Source organism: Triturus cristatus, chromosome 1_1 (assembly GCF_964204655.1).
Source record: "Triturus cristatus chromosome 1_1, aTriCri1.1, whole genome shotgun sequence".
NCBI lineage: Eukaryota > Metazoa > Chordata > Amphibia > Caudata > Salamandridae > Triturus > Triturus cristatus.
This window is the reverse complement of record NC_140579.1, coordinates 377,391,000-377,408,865: the sequence shown is the minus strand read 5'-3', so window position 1 is coordinate 377,408,865 and position 17,866 is coordinate 377,391,000. Positions and strand designations below refer to the sequence as shown.

Here is a 17,866-nt window from a genome sequence, read left to right as displayed (position 1 = left end):
TGATCAGATACAAGTGGTTAAAGACATTTGTCGTTGTTCAGTTCGTTTCTTGCTTGTGAAAGACTTATATGTGCGTAGGAAGCAGTTTCCGTTTTCTCTAGCATTTGCTGTAACTATTCACAAATCTCAAGGATTAACTGTTGACAGTGCTTTTGTAAACATTGGATCTACTGTGTTTAAAGAAGGTATGGCATATGTTGCTTTGTCACGCATGAAAAAATTATCTGGGTTATTCATGATAGACTTTGATGATTCAAAAGTAAGTGCTGATGCAAACTGTGTAAAGGAGTATAATAGATTAAGAAGGAGCTATGCTCCTCATTTAGGTCAGTATCCTGTGTTTGAAAAACGTGTTGTTTGTCGGAAAAGGATATTTGAGAATATCTGTAATGAGGATGTACAGAAGAGAAAACAAAAAGAGAGTAATGAGACTGCAAGCAAAAAGAAAAAGGACAGTGTGGAAGAGGTTGTTGGTTGTCATTTTGAAAATAGCTCTGGTGTCAACTGCTACGCAAATGTAGTGCTGAATGTTGAATTTTATCTTGATTTTTTGCAAGAGCAGATAATACTAAATCATGAAAAAAGATTCTGTTCTTTGCTGAGTCTCCTCTATGGGAAGCTGAGTAATGATAAAACTAAAATAGAAAGTGCTTCTGATGTTAGAAATCTTTTAGATGTATGTTCAGGAAGTACACAGTTTAGTCAAAATGTCCAGCAAGATGCACAAGAATTCTTAATATATATGCTGATGGTACTTGAAGGTGAAGTAGTAGAAGTAGAAAACTTATTTGGTATCTCTTATAAATGGGAACATTGCTGTGAAAACTGTATGAACACATGCAGTAGTAATGTTGATTCTGAAAGGTTCATATATTTACCATTACCACAAAGTAAATCAGTGACTTTTAGTAAATTAGTTAAAGATGCCAATCATAACATGGAATGTTCTGAATGTTCTGAATGTAAATCTGACATGTTTTCCACGTTATTTTTACAGAAATACGGTCAGTATGTTATTTTAATGATGCAACGTTGTAGAGCTGATGGTTCTAAATTGGATACTTTAATAAAGAAGTTTATAGGACAACAATTATCAATTTCTGGCAAAACTTTTGTTACAGTTATAAAAAAATTTCATGAAGGACATACTGTAACTTCGGGACATTACACAGTTTATCTTAAATGTGAAAAAGGCTGGACATTGTGTAATGATTCCCCATTGATTTTCAATCAACGTTTGCCTTATGATTTACCCAAGTCTTACTTAATTTTTCTGAAACCTAAATTTACAAAAATAAAAACTGCATCTGAAGAAAGCATTTTTTGAAATTTTAAAGGATTATAATTGAAGATATCACTTAAAAAGGATTTTGAAATTACTATTTGGACTAAAAGAAAAGTAATAAAAGGATTTTGAAATTACTATTTGGCCTAAAGGAAAAGTCATAAAAACAATTGTGGACTTCTTTGATAGATAATATTTTGCCATATGTGCTTTTGCAACAAGGTTTAAAGACGGAATATCTAAAAAAATGTTATTCATCTAGAAAGGTATTTGTAATATATATGTAATATTTGTAACAAGGTATATTTTAGTGTGGATAGTTTTGGGGCTTTTTGAAACAATCTTTCTGATTGTTTTTTTTTTGCCCGCTGTTAAATGATGAATAAAATTGTTTTCACTATTTTAAGTGAAAATTAAAAAATTCTGAAAACAGCAAAAAAAGGGCAAAAAACTGCTTTATAAAATGTATGATTGAATATTAATATTTTTTTTCTTTTTTTTCAGAACTTGAAAGAAAAATTAAAAAATGAAATTCTGTTTCCTTGCAAATTATTAAAAATGTTTTTTATCAAAATAAGTTTTTTTTAAAATAAGATAACTAAAAAATATTTGTATTTCTTAATCCTTCCTTTTCATGATTCCTTTTCTTCACCTCTCTTTGTTCATTAAAATAAAAAAATATTTTTTTTTTAAAAAACCTCCTTGGGTGTGCGCTGAGTGCGCGCACCCCAAAAAAAAATTTTTTAAAAAAAATCCCCCAAAAATATTTTTGGGTTTAGTTTTTAGGTGGCTCTGAAAAGAGTCCTTGAGTTAATGTAGGGAAACAGGAAGAGAAAAACGAAAAAAAGAAAAAACATCTATGGCCTAGAGCAATGATGCGCATCAAATTTTCGCTGAAGGAGATCAAGACTGGTCTCCCCCACAGAAATAAGACTACCGCAATCAGTGCACCGTGTAGACAACCTCGCCAAACAAGGTGGACCAAAAAGAGGTGTAGAAAAAGGTGAAGGCACCATCGCAGTAGAAGTGCTTGCCTGAGCTGCCGAAGATGTGCTCGGCTGAGCTGCTGCAGATGTCGTCGGCTGAGCAGGTGGAGGGTTTGCTCCAGAAGCTCGACGAAAAGTCACTGGATGCATTTTGTCAACATGCCTCAACATAGTGTGAATACTAAAAGAATCCTTCTTGTTAGGATTCCCACGTGACAAGACTTTTTGACAAAGTACACAAGTAACTTTAGGTGCATTTATCTTTTTTTGTCCCTCTGGAAAAGTGAAAAACTGCCATATAAAGCTGTCTTTCTGCTTCCTGTTCCTCTGTCTCTCAAGAGTGTCCTCATCACTCTCTGAAGATGGATGCTGCTCAGCCATTGTCTCTCAACAACAGATTAGCTCCTTCTCCAAGGGAATCAGAACTAATAATGAGGAAAGTGGGAGTGGTGTTGGAAGAATCTGGAACTGAAAGTACTTCAAACCAATCAAAAGTGATGATTCTTGAACACATGACTTGCTATGAGGGGATTGGGTGTGGTGTTGAAACAATCTGAAACTGAAAGTAATGAGAACCAATTAAAAGTGTTGTTTTATTCATCACATACCAGGAGGTGCGCGCACCGCGCAAGCTCCCAGCGCACACGGTGCAATTACGCATGCGCAAACGCGTATCGCGCATGCGCTTACGTACTATTCGCGTACGTAACGCGCATACGCGGCACGCGCGTATACGCGAACGTCAGCGCGCGGACTCTATGCGTATACGGAAGTGTACCGCGTGGAGCACGTACGACGCACGCACGCATGCGTACGTACGCATGCGTACTGGGTGCGCGCTCCGAACGCGCACGAAAACGTATGTTTGCGTACGTAAATAACGTACACCGAAATTCACAGACGTACGCAAACGTACTAGGAGCGAGCTATGAGCGCCCACCCCAAGAATGTATAAAAATAAAAAAGTGAACATAAGATAATACAAGATATTAACTATGTTGTTGTACTTCATCCTAATTGAAAGTAAAAAAAAAAAAAGCCACACCAAATTAAAGGATACAGATAATATATAAATGTATACATAGGGAAATTTTTTAAAAACAAATATATAAAAAAAATAATAAAAAAATACAAAAATTAGCATTTAAAAAACCTTGCAAATTCACTGAAAAAACCATAGGTTTCACACACGTTATAGTTAGGAATTAGCATTTAAAAAACCTTGCAAATTCACTGAAAAAACCATAGGTTTCACACACGTTATAGTTAGGAATTAGCATTTAAAAAACCTTGCAAATTCACTGAAAAAACCATAGGTTTTACACATGTTATAGTTAGCTGGTCATTTTACTCGTAAAAAACCAATGAAATTCCCCCGTTATAGTTAGTTCAGCTAACTATAACTCGCGCGCCCGCAATCCACTGCTGATGACATCACATATTACATCACTCATGACATGGTCAGTGACATCACTCATGACATCACTGATGACATCTCAAATGACATCACTGATGACATCACTGATGACATCATCCATGTAAAAAATTACCACATCTTCTCACACCCTAATATAACCTTTGATACACCAACTAAAAATGTAAGAGTTCCATTCTCAAAACCATATATACTGCAATACCAATCATAACATACCCACTGATTAAATCTTAGGTCTTCATATACCTGCACAAGGTCAACTGTACAGTCACTGATACTTACAGTCACTCGGTACAAAACTATTATATACATTTAAACACTTATATAGGCACTCACACACTAACAAGTATCCATAGAGCTACTGTTACACCTACTCAGTCATGCAAATAATCACACTCCCATTTTCTCACCTATGCAGTAAAACACACTTAAGTTCAATGACTCATAAAAATAGTATCACAATCTTACACTCTTATAGAATCATTGATACAAGCACTCACTCATCCATACAGTCACTTTCACAATCACATACTCTCATATCTACCGACTTATATACTCTTACGCACACATATACTGGCATTCACATATGTAGTTAATCACAAATATACTACTGAGATATATATTCAATCCCTAACACACCCATACAGTCCATCACAGATGCACTCTTAAAACCATGCACCCATAGAATCGCCCACTCACACATCTGTGCATAGAGTGACACACACCCTACCCACACAAACACTCAGGCACCCATACAGATACTCAGACAACCAATGAATTACCCATATAGAGACTCATAGCTGTTCTCAAAACCATGCAGCCACTTATACACCAACATACATACATACACACATTTACACAGTTTAGTCACTAGTCTGCAGTAAGAAACATTTAATGACTTACTTAAAGAATCATGCTATGCACCACAGAAAATCATCCATTTACACACTTGTACACCCACTCATTCTTAAACAGGCCTTTCCGTATATATATTAAATATATTGAAATTTATGAGTAACACATACTCACTGGATGATGTCATCAGTGATGTCATTTGAGATGTCATCAGTGATGTCATGAGTGATGTCACTGACCATGTCATGAGTGATGTAATATGTGACGTCATCAGCAGTGGATTGCGGGCGCGCGAGTTATAGTTAGCTGAACTAACTATAACGGGGGAATTTCATTGGTTTTTTACGAGTAAAATGACCAGCTAACTATAACATGTGTGAAACCTATGGTTTTTTCAGTGAATATGTATATATATATCTTCACCAACTGTTGCTTCGTCAGGTGCCCCAGACCTGAGCAGGGCGGCCAGTGTTTCGGAACTAAGCTTTCCGATACATAAACACCCACACCTTCTCCCTTGTTCTTGGCAAAAAGTACACTGGCGCAGGCTGTGTGTACAAACTGGTTTATTCCATGAAACATGCAGGCAAGAGGCTCACACTCCCGATGCGGGGAAACAGCCATTGCAACGCGGTTTTTACCACGCGCAGCTTTTACATCGCATGCGTTACAACGCATGCGATGTTACAACGCAATGCCATTACAACGCAAGTCTTTACATCGACTTGCGCTAGATGGCATGCTAACATTACAAATAGTGTAGTTTACTATCACAACACCTTCCCTACTGTTACGTGGACTGGAGTTGGAATAGTAAATTACACTTTTCTAATGTTAGCACGCCATCTAGTGCAAGTCGATGTAAAGACTTGCGTTGTAATGGCATAGCGTTGTAACATCGCATTCGTTGTAATGCATGCGATGTAACTGCACGCGTTGTAATGACACGCGTTGTAATGTCATACATCCCCCTACGCGTTTCAGCTCAGCAAGCCTTGGTCACGGGAAAAGTCTCTCTATTTTGAAAATGCCCACGTGGTATGTAAAAGGCAGGCCGTATTTCCTCTTGAGAGCACGCATGGGAAAATTAACTTCAGGTGAGTAGCATTATTCAAAATATTGCTCCAATGTTCTACGCTAAACAACCAGGTTTGTAATTATCTCCCATTGCGCAAAAAAAAATTCTGTTGGCCCCATTTGCAATTTCAGCTTTGTACATTTCATTTTGAACCTTCGTTTTAACACGACAGCCAGCAAATGGAAAATATTCCTTTCTGCATCCCTTACTTGCCTTCTCCCTTTTTGTGTAAAAGGAAATCCTTTCTTTATCCAGGAGGGCAAGCAGGTCAGGCCCCAATAAATCAACTTCACCAACTGTTGCTTAGTCAGGAGCCCCAGACCTGAGCAGGGCGGCCAGTGTTTCGGAACGAAGCTTTCCGATACATAAACACCCACACCTTCTCCCTTGTTCTTGGCAAAAAGTACACTGGCGCAGGCTGTGTGTACAAACTGGTTTATTCCATGAAACATGCCGGCAAGAGGCTCACACTCCCTACGAGTTTCAGCTCAGCAAGCCTTGGTCACGGGAAAAGTCTCTCTATTTTGAAAATGCCCACGTGGTATTTAAAAGGCAGGCCCTATTTCCTCTTGAGAGCACGCATGGGAAAAGTAACTTGAGGTGAGTAGCGTTATTCAAGATATTGCTCCAATGTTCTATGCTAAACAACCAGGTTTGTAATTATCTCCCATTGCGCAAAAAAGATGTTCTGTTGGCCCATACGCCAAACCTGGTTGTTTAGCGTAGAACATTAGAGCAATATTTTGAATAACGCTACTCACCTGAAGTTACTTTTCCCATGCGTGCTCTCAAGAGGAGCACCATGTCATGAGTGATGTAATATGTGACGTCATCAGCAGTGCATTGTGGGCGCCCGAGTTATAGTTAGCTGAACTAACTATAACGGGGGAATTTCAATGGTTTTGTACAAGTGAAAAGTCCAGCTAACTATAACACCCCTGAAACCTATGGTTTTTTCAGTGAATTTCTGAGGTTTTTTAAATGCTAATTCCTAACTATAACGTGCCTACAGAGATAGGACATGTGAAGAAAGAAGAAAAATGCACAGAAAGAAACAAAAGAAGTGCAGAAAGAAGCAACAGAAGTCCTCAAATACGAAGATAAGTGCAGGAAGAAGGATAACGTGCAGAAAGAACAAAAAGAAGAGCAGAAAGAAGCCTTGTTGCAAAATCATCCTGTACCCTCAACTTTTTCAGACGGATACTGGTGGTAACTGAGCCTGACTAACCAGTCCTAGAGCCAGTGCTATGTTAAAAGACACTTAGAATACAGTGAAAACACCTACATACACTAGGGAACATTATGCGTTGGGGTCCCCCTGTGATTAGCATGACCTCCTCTGTAAGCCCCTAGTATATAAGAGGGCATGGGGATTAAAACTACCTCTTAAAACAGGCCACAGGGCGTTTTTGCACACGTTAACTCAGGCCCCGTCCCCTCCCTTCACCACTGTGTAAACACGCCCTGTGTCCGTTTTTAGTTGGGAGATTAAGTTCATTTGAATCCTGAGGGTCCCTGGGGTCCAACTAGCCCACTAGGTACCTCCAGTAAGTGCCACAGAGCTGCGTTGCAGAGAGGTGTAAAAAGTGGCACGGCCTGGACCACCTCTCTGCAATGCAGCTCAGTGGCGCTTACTGGAAGCACTTGGTGGGCTAGTTAGCCCCCAGGGGCCCTCAGTATTGAAGGGAAATTATATCCCCAATTTAAAACGTGCCATAGTGCGTGTTTGCACATGTCACCTCAGGCCCCGTCCCCTCCCTTCACCACTGTGTAAACGCGCCCTGTGGCTGTTCTAAGTTGAGAGATTAAGTCCCCTTGAATCCTAAGGGTCCCTAGGGTCAAACTATACCACTAGGTACCTCCAGTAAGCGCCACAGAGCCTATGTTATAAAGCACAGCGCTATGCCATACATATTACAATCTGGGATCCATATCTTTCTCACAGTGCATATGCAACCTTACACTCCCCAGCACATATTTTATATTACAACTTTAGAGACTAGTTAGGTTACACAACACTGCCCTGTGCATATTACACTCCAAGGCGCATATCGCATAGCACGCGCTAGTGCCTGTGCTATCTCGCGCACTCCAATGAATCTGTCATTGCGCACAATGTATTGCATATTATATTTCACGCCTGGTTCATCTTATATCACACTTTTTGGTGCATAGTTTATACCATACACTATATCTAGTTTTCATTTTCAATCGTGCTCTCAGGACTATGTTCTATATAACACTGTGTTCACCTACCCTTTTCACGGGCATTACATTTTGCGATAGGGGGTGGAGGGTCAGGGGGTGTTTCTGCCAAGTGAGCCCGGAGTCACAGTCACAAACGTCCTCTTCTTCCTGAATAAAAGTGAGATTATGCTGCATACTTGTTCATATTTTAAGTAGTTTGCACAGACACAATGTTTTAAAAACAATAAAGTTCCTAATACCCGCCTTCTCTGAACAGTTAGCTTGCTGCCCCATCCCCTTCCTCCCTATCCTCTGTTGTGTGAATCCATGGACTAGCCTCCTCCCTCCTGCCATGCATTGTCTGATGTGCTGCCACTGCCCTCAGTATGATGCACCAGTCCACTCCTCCTGCCCTCCATTGCCCAATTCTATGCCCCATCATTGACCTCCTGCTTAAACTCTGTGCTTAGCTTGCTGCCCCTATTCTCCTTCCCCCTGCCCTCCGATGTCTTTGTGCATGCCCCTGCTCCATCCTTTTTGCCCACCATGTCCCATGGACCTGCCACTCCTATCTACTCTGAGTGTTCTGTTGAGCTGCCACTCCCCTCCCACCTGCCTAGCATTGTCAGATGACTGTAACCTGTCCCTGTCACCTCCACCCTGCCTGTCCACATGCCATGCCCCTATCCTCTTCCTCCTGTCCTACATGGTCCATTGTACTGCCACATCCTTCTGCCCTCCCTGGTCTGTTGTGCTGCAGCTGCTCCTCCTGCCTGCCCCGTGTGGTCTGTTGTGAGGTCCCTTCCCCTGAACTTTCTTGTCTGTGCACAGGTCCTGACCCTCCCTTCTATCCTCCATGGTCCTTTGTGCATGCCCCTCCACCCTCTTTCTTGCCCATCATAGCCATTGTGCTGCCACTAACCCTCCCACTTGCCATGCATGGTCTTCTGTGCTGCCATGGCCCCTCCCACCTTCCCTGTGTGGTCAGTTAGCTGCCCCTGACCCCCTCCCACCTTCCCTCCATGGTCTGTGTGTATGCCATCACAGTCTCACTGTTGCTCTTCATGGTGTGTCTTGCTTCTAGTGCCCATCCTGCCTGACCTCCATGGCTATCTTGCTGCTCCTGCCCTGCCCCCTTGCCCCCAGCCCTACTCCCTCCCTCCTGGCTTGTCTGTTCCATTGTAATGCCCCTGATCCGTCCCTCCTGCCCTTTATGGTCTGTTATGCTGCAGCTTTCTCTCCTGTCTGTCCATTATGGTCAGCTAGCTACCATTGCCTCTTGCCCCTCTGTTCTCTGTTGTCCATGTGCATAGTCCTGTCCCCTCCCTCTTGCTTTCTATGGATTGTTGTGCTGCACTCCCGTGTGGTGTATTGTGCTGCTGCAAACCCTGATGCCTGCCCTGCAGGGTCAGTTTGGTGCACCTCTCCATGTCCCTCCTGTCCTCTGTTATCCAAGTCCATGTCCCTATCCCATTTCCTTCCATGATCCAATGTACCATACTTGCGAACATTTTGAACTTGGTAAGAGGGAGATTTTGAAAAAAAACTGGGTTATTGATTTTCCCCTTTGAGTTACATTGAAAAAGAGGATATTGTAGACAGGAGACAGATCAAATAAAGCCCATTTGAGCTTAAAAACATTGGACGTTTCCTGGCTGAATCGGGTCTGTTGGCATGTATGGTTGTACTACCATTGCCTCTTCCTTCTGCCCACAATGGTCTATTACATTGCCACAGGCTTGAAGGAGGGTAGATTTTGTATCACAGGGGGCCCCTGGCCCGTTCTGTCCACACCTGAAGTATGAGACCCTTGTCCTTGCCCTGCCAGCTGCATTTGTAGGCCGTATTAAATTGACCAGCGGGTCCTGTGTTGCTATATAATTATCCTGAGACATCCTTACCACTCAGCCAGTATAAAACCCCTGTGTAGGCCCTTCTGTTCAATATGTAGGCCTCTTTGTTAAATTGACCATAGCTCTGCAATTTTAGTGTATAGCAGTCTGAAGGCAGGTCTGCGAGGCCTTCTGCTCCAAACCAGTAGCCCCCACCCTACCCGAGTGCTCCGTGCTCGGTATCAAAGTTCAACATCCCCCTGAAGCTGTCGACATACAGTAGGCTGCATCCTGGACTGGTACTTGCTTCCTGGGCAGGTCTCCCGCTTTTAAGGAAGTGGCAACCGCAGAGCGTCAGGTTAGGAGAACTGAGGAGATTTTATACATGAATATATTGAATTCCCGTACAATACCCATTATTTTCTGCTTGCTCTATGGAACTTACGATAAGCGATTGGCCTGAGAGACTGACCTTTTCACCCAGTCCATTGTCAGCATTAAGTGGGTAAATGACGAAATGTCTGGTAAAATCTGCAGACGAAGCTTTTGGGTAGCATACGTAGGTAGATGTAGCGTGCAAAGGAGCCCACAAAATGATATGAAAAGGGAGCACCCACAGATATCGACGGACTACCTCGCCGTCTGTATGTAGGTTAACAGGCAGTGCAGGTTTTCCCCAAGAGCTGGGAGCTCTTGTCTTCCTTTGCTTAAAATGTCTTGCTCTGCTTTGCTTGAAGTATCTTATTCTATTTTACCTATATGAAATGTCATGTTATGTTTAACCATTGTTCTCTTTACTTTAGCATTTAAAAGATTTTGTATTGTAATTGCAGGAATGCTTGCTCTAAGAGTAAACGTGAGTGTTCCTAGGTAACATTTTCCTTGGTGTAACTTGTTTCTCATGATGCATTTATAGATGTGTTTTCTCTCTCTCTCTGTCAGTACATTAATTGAGATACAGAGAATATCATGACAGCTGTATGATTATCTGGATTCTGTATTTTGTACTTTATGTCTCTATTCTGCGGTTTCTTTGAAGTTGCATCTTCTCATTAAACTGCCATTGTATTCTGCCTCCAATTCCATGTCTCATATGTCTGTTTTCTTCATTTTTGGAGCAAGCGTTCCTAGGCACCCCGGCTCAAATTAAGGTGCCCCTTTTGTCCCTGACTCACTCTCCTGCTCAGTTCTGTGGTGGCTCCCGGGGATCTGGGGACCGCCCCTAGCTTCCTTGACCCGTAATAGATCTTGCCTCCAACAGCCTCTCTTGCAAGTCCTGTATTGTTGGTTTGTTGCCCCTGCCCCCCTTTCCACTGCCCTCCATAGTCTGTTGTGCTTCCACGGCCCTTCCTGCCTGCTCAGTGTGGTTAAATTGTTGCCTTTGCACCCTCCTACCTGCCTTCAATTTTCAGAGTCCGTGCCCCTGGCCTCTGCCTCTCAACAGTATCCTAATGAACAACTAGATTGCTAACATTCTATATTTATCACAAAAGTGTGGAACGCCTGACATCATCTTGATGTAATCAAAACTGTAATACCTAGAGCATTTCCTTTAGAAATTACATATATGAGAGGGTCTTATTGGCATCAAAATTATGGTTAGTGCTCTAAAAGGCTAAAATAAGGACATATTTTCTGAGTTTTCAAATAGCGACAAAGCACTTTTAAATTATTTGTTATCTTTATGTTTTTTTATCCAGTTGACCACTTGATTAAATGTTGCACTTAGGGGAGATGATGTGGTGTTACTTCCAGAACTGCAGACTTTGCAACTGGGGAACCAGGTTGAAGTTTCTGCTTCAGCTCGACATTCTGTGATTCTGGTCAAATCACTTAGTTTCCCCATGTCTACAACCAAAATGAATGTGTTCTTGTGTGATGTAACCAATGCTCATGTAAAGCACTCCAATACCTGACAAGTCTGCACTATATAACACTGCAAAAACACAAAATAATAAGTGTTTTGCACACTTCTGTCATTGGGCTATATTTGGGCTACATCTGGGTGATTTTGGGCTACATTTGGGCTCTTTTGTCTCCGGTGGCCATCTTGGGAGATTTATTTGTTATGAAGTTTCCTAATTTCCTCATGTACTGCAGTCTCCTCAGTAGGAAATGCTTTCAGTTTTTTACTTTGATTCCATCATGAAGGTATTCAGATATGTCACACATTTGCCATAAATTCTGAATATTAGCACTCTAGTTGCTCATTAGATCATTGTAGTAAAACTACTGCACCATGGAAGTCTGCTCCTGGTATTAAAAGTGCATGTTTCAGTCTGCATGTCAGAATTTTTTTAATGAAATAGAAGAGGATTTGAGAAGTCACTCAAAATGTGCCCTCATTTTCTTTCTTCAGCTTTAATCATAATTTCTATGGCAAAATGAACCTCCTCATTGTGTTCCTTTTTAAATTAAATGTTTTAAGTGTTATCAGTTTATTCCAATCAAGATGGCTTCAGGTGTGCCATACTTTTGTCATAATGAAGACAGTAAGCGCTCTAGTTGTTTTTAAGAACATTCTGGGACATTCTGTCATTGGGCTATACTTGGGCTACATCTGGGTGATATTTGGGCTACATTTGGGCTCTTTTGTCTCTGGTGGCCATCTTGGGAGACTTATTTGTTATGAAGTTTCCTAATTTCCTCATTTACTGCAGTCTCCTCAGTAGGAAATACTTTCAGTTTTTTACTTTGATTCCATCAAGAAGGCATTCAGATGTGTCACACATTTGCCATAAATTCAGAATGTTAGCATTCTTTTTGCTCATTAGATCACTGTAGTAAAGCTACTGCTCACCAGGGAAAACTGCTGCTGGTATTGAAAGTGCATGTTTCAGTCTGCATGTCAGAATTTTTTAATGAAATAGAAGAGGATTTGAGAAGTCACTCAAAATGTGCCCTAATTTTTCTTTCTGCAGCACTAATCATACTTTTTATTGAAAAATGAACCCCCTCATTTTGTTCCTTTTTAAATTAAATGTTTTAAGAGTTACCACTTTAATCCAAGCAAGATGGCTTCAGGTGTGCCATACGTTTATCATAAGTAGGATTGTTAGCGCTCTAGTAGTTCTTTGGAACACTCTGGGAAGCTGCAGTAGAACACAAAGGAATCAACTGACAGTCTCTGCCCTTGTTGGATGTACATGTTTTACTGAGAATGTCAGACTTCATTCTCACATGACTGAGAAAGATAATGTGAATTTACAGAAAATAAGCTCTCAGTTTAGCCTATAGATCACCTTCCAAACCTCTGTGGTAAAAGCATGAGAAAATATTTTTCTCTCAATCATGATATCCCAGCAGAAGGCTTTTTCACATGGTGAAATCACCTTAGAACATACCACAATTCCTAAAATGAGTATGGTACCATCAACAAATGATTTATAATGTAACTAAAGTCTTAAAACCTTCTATTAACTGCAATGCTTTTTAATGAGGTGCTATCATGTATATTGGTCCCAAGATGGCTGCCAACACTTCTTGGATGAAGTGCTGACAGCCAATCAGATCTCAGGATGAGATGTGTGGTTAGGCTCCGCCCACATATATATATGCTTTTAAATGCTATTTTCTCAGGATCTACTGAACAGATTTACACCAAACCTACAAAAGGCACTTCCTTGACCTAGGGACTACCTCTCTGCCAAATTTCTAGTAATTCTGTTCAGCTGTTCGGGCTGTAGCTCTGTCTAAAGGTCCTATGGAAAAATGCATGGGAAAAACGCGTTTTGGGACCCCCCTTTTATCTCAGCCCCCGCTTGACGAATCCCCCCGAGACTTTCAGGGTAGGAGCGGAGCGTAGCGCCCCACCTATTTTGAGAAATTCGCGAGGATTCATCGACCGGCGCCAAAGTTATTCAAAATAGAATGTTGCGGATTTCCTATGGAAACGTGGTCCTAACTATAACTATCTACTGGCGACCGCCAGTAGATAATGTGTATATATATATATATATATATATATTCAGTGAAAAAACCATAGGTTTCACACACGTTATAGTTAGGAATTAGCATTTAAAAAACCTTAGAAATTCAGTGAAAAAACCATAGGTTTCACACATGTTATAGTTAGCTGGACATTTTACTCGTAAAAAACCAATGAAATTGCCCCGTTATAGTTAGTTCAGCTAACTATAACTCGCGCGCCCGCAATGCACTGCTGATGACGTCACATATTACATCACTCATGACATGGTCAGTGACATCACTCATGACATCACTGATGACATCTCAAATGACATCACTGATGACATCACTGATGACATCATCCTTGTGATAGAGTGGCAGACCTCCTCTTCCCCTAATATAACCTTTGACACACACATTCAAAAATAGAAACTACAATGTTCAAAACAATGGACATACCATTCTTGTTAGCATGAGTGACTATGTGTGTGAGTAACTCTATGGATGAGTGGCATTGTGTAACAGGATGTATAGGTGTATGAGTACATATGATGAGTGAGTACATGTATGAGTGACTGAATTGGACTGTTGGTGAATGAGTGGATGTGTATGTGGATCTTAGAATTACTGAAAAGGTTGTTTTAACTGGTATTGGTATGTCCATTGTTTTGAACATTGTAGTTTCTATTTTTGAATGTGTGTGTCAAAGGTTATATTAGGGGAAGAGGAGGTCTGCCACTCTATCACAAGGATGATGTCATCAGTGATGTCATCAGTGATGTCATTTGAGATGTCATCAGTGATGTCATGAGTGATGTCACTGACCATGTCATGAGTGATGTAATATGTGACGTCATCAGCAGTGCATTGCGGGCGGGCGAGTTATAGTTAGCTGAACTAACTATAACGGGGCAATTTCATTGGTTTTTTACGAGTAAAATGTCCAGCGAACTATAACATGTGTGAAACCTATGGTTTTTTCACTGAATTTCTAAGGTTTTTTAAATGCTAATTCCTAACTATAACGTGTGTGAAACCTATGGTTTTTTCACTGAATTTCAAAGGTTTTTTAAATGCTAATTCCTAACTATAACGTGTGTGAAACCCATGGTTTTTTCAGTGAATTTGCAAGGTTTTTTAAATGCTAATTATTTTTTTATTCTTCAATTTTTTCAAACATATTTTTAATTTAATTTTCTTACCTTTTATAAAGACTATGCTTTAATTTTTAAAATCCTTAAATATTTTTTTTTTTAATATATTTTTTAAAATAAACATGTAAAATTTATTTCCAGTTCTTTTTCTTTTTTTTTATTTTTTTTTAGTACGCGTACCGTAAGCTCACGGTAAGCGTACGGTTTACGCAACGTCCGTAATCTATCTACGCTGCTTGCGTATAGTTACGCACTTTGCGTAGCCGCGCGTACTGCGCGTGGGACGCGTGCGCGCTTACGCCACACGCGCACGTTACGCGGAAGTGCCGGGGAGTGACTGTTATGCGCATGCGCGCAAGCGCGTGTCTTTTTTACGCGCACGCGTACTTTTTGCCGTAAGCGTACCGTAAGCGTACCGTAAGCGTACGGTAGGTCATGTGATCTTGAAACACAACTTTTGATTGGTTGAAACTACTTTCAGTTCTAGAACTCTCCTACACCACACCCATTCCCCTCATTTCTGCTTGTGATCCCTTGGGAGAAGGAGCTGGTTTGTCTTTGGGATACGATGGCAGAACAGCAGAGCTCTTCTGAGAGTGAGGCTAGCACTAGCAGCACTGTCTTGAGGCAGAGATCGAGGAAACAAAAGCCTTCTTATGTTTGGGATTATTTTACTTTTCCAGAAGGCCAGCAAAAGGTGAATGCACCCTTAGTTACTTGCAAGCTGTGTCAGCGTGTACTTTCTAGAGGTAATCCTAACAGGAAGTATTCCTTTGGGAATCACACCATGAAGAGACACCTCCAGGATGTACACAGAAGGACACATGGTCATCTTTTTGGAGGTAACTCTTCAGAAAGACGAGCCAGTACATCCACAGCAGCTCAGCCTGGACCATCACCTGCAGGGCTTACTCCTTCTTCTGCAGGTCAGGTGAGCCCTTCATCTGTGGGGGGAGAATCTCCTTTTGCTGGCCCTCTGGAAATGAACCCTCGATTTCGGAAGGTTGATATTCATTGCACATTTTTTAAAGATCTAATTTGCCATAGGGAGACCAGTGTTTCCCTAGTGAACAACAAAATAGATCAGCACATTTGTCGCTTTGAATAATTTTCCCATGCTTCCTTTCCTCTGTCCCTGCATGAACACAACGGTTCTTTTAAGAGCCAACCTTATCTTTCATCTTTTTTTTACATATGTTTTTAAAAACTTTTTTTAATTTTTTTTTTACCGTACGCGTACGGTGCGCGTACTTTTTTTTTATTTTTTAAAAAAAACACTAAAAATCATTTATCACATTACATTGTCCTTGAGAGACTACAATTATTATTATTGACTTACCATACTCACTGAAAAAATATTTATTCATTTCTTTTTTTAAAAAATAGTTTTAAAAATGTTTGTAGTTTTCGAAAATTTTCTATATCTATCTGGAAAAAAAGAAAAAAGTATTAATATTTTTTAAACATTTTATAATACAGTACACATATTTACATTTTTTACCAAAAAATCTTTTTGCCTTATTTTTGCTGTTTTCAGAATATATTGCATTTCACTATAAATTGTGAAAGCAATTGCATTCATCATTTTACAGCGGGCAAAAAAAAATACCAATCACAAAGATTGTATTAAAAAAGCCCTGATTCTTTTTTTAATTAAACTTAACATTATAGAAATGTATAATATTGTAAAAAAATATCATCTAATACCAATACTTATTTCTTTAAAATACCGTCTGATATGTTTGTTTCAGAACTATAATCACAATATTATATCTCAAATAACTCCAAAATACATCTGATTTCATTTCCTTTAGGCCAAATAGTAATTTTAATTTTTTTTTTGGAATAAATTTCCAACGGAAATCCAATAAAATTCTAAAGTTTAATTTGTCCAGATCTCACCGATTCTCTGTAACATTTTGGTTCACGAAAATTTTTTGAATAATTTATTTAGTCCACAATAGAATTGGTTACTTTTCCACATGGCCAAATAGTAATTTTTTAAATCATTTTTGAAAAAATTTCCAATGGCAGTCCAATAACATTCCAAAATTTAAAATGTGCAGAAGTTACCGATAATCTCTAAATTATTGGTTTTTCAAAATTGCATTAAAAATTAAAAAAGTCCACATTACAATTGGTTATCTTTCCATTAGGCCAAATGATAATTTTAAAAATCTTTTTTTTACAAAATTGCAATGGTAATCCAGTAAAATGGTAAAATTATTTTGTCCAGATCTTGCCAAGTCTCTCTAAAATTTAGGTTTCAGGAAGATTAGATAGGAATTTGCTAAATCAAAAGGCAAACGTTGTTTGAAAATCAATTGGGAATCATTACACAGTGTCCAGCCTTTTTCACATTTTAGATAAACTGTGTAATGTCCAGAAGTAACAGTAGGTCCATCATGGAAAATTATTGCAACAGTTACAAAAGTTTTTCCTGAAATTGATAATTGCTGTCCTGTAAACTTCTTTATTAAAGTATCCAATTTTGAACCATCAGCTCGACATCGTTGCATCATTAAAATTACATACTGTCCGTATTCCTTTAAAATTAATGTTGAAAACATGTCAGAATTACACTCACCACATTTCATGCTATGATTAGCATCTTTAACTAATTTTGCAAAAGTGACTGTTTTACTCTCTGGCAATGTCAAATAAATAAACCTTTCATTATCAACAATAGAGCCACATATATTATAACAATTATCACAACTATGTTCCCATTTATAAGAGAGACCAAAAAAAATGTCAATGGGAACTCCTTCTTCTTCCACTACCTGAAGAAAATACATCAAAAATTCATGTGCATCTTGCTGTTCATTTTGAGAAAACTGTGTTCGTCCTGAACATACATCTAAAAGTTTTCTAATGTCAGTAGCACTTTCTATTTGAGTTTTATCTTTACTCAACTTTTGAAAAAGGAGACTCAGCTCTGAACAGAATCTTTTTCCCTGATTTACTATTATCTGCTCTTGCAAACTTTCCAGATAAAATGCAACATTCAGCACTACATTTGCGTAGCAGTTGACACCAGAGCTATTTTCAAAATGACATCCTACAACCTGTTCTTCATTTTCCTTTTTCTTTTTGCTTGCAATTACATCACTCCTCTTTTTTTTCCTCTTCTCTACATCTTCAC

At 39.6% G+C, this 17,866-nt stretch overlaps 1 long non-coding RNA gene across 9 annotated transcripts in view; it reads left to right on the top strand.

Annotated features, from left to right (window-relative positions):
* The window catches only part of LOC146870241 (uncharacterized), a 279,741-nt gene that overhangs the window by 61,995 nt on the left and 199,880 nt on the right, over window positions 1–17,866 (top strand). The gene's annotated exons all lie outside the window — the stretch shown is intronic.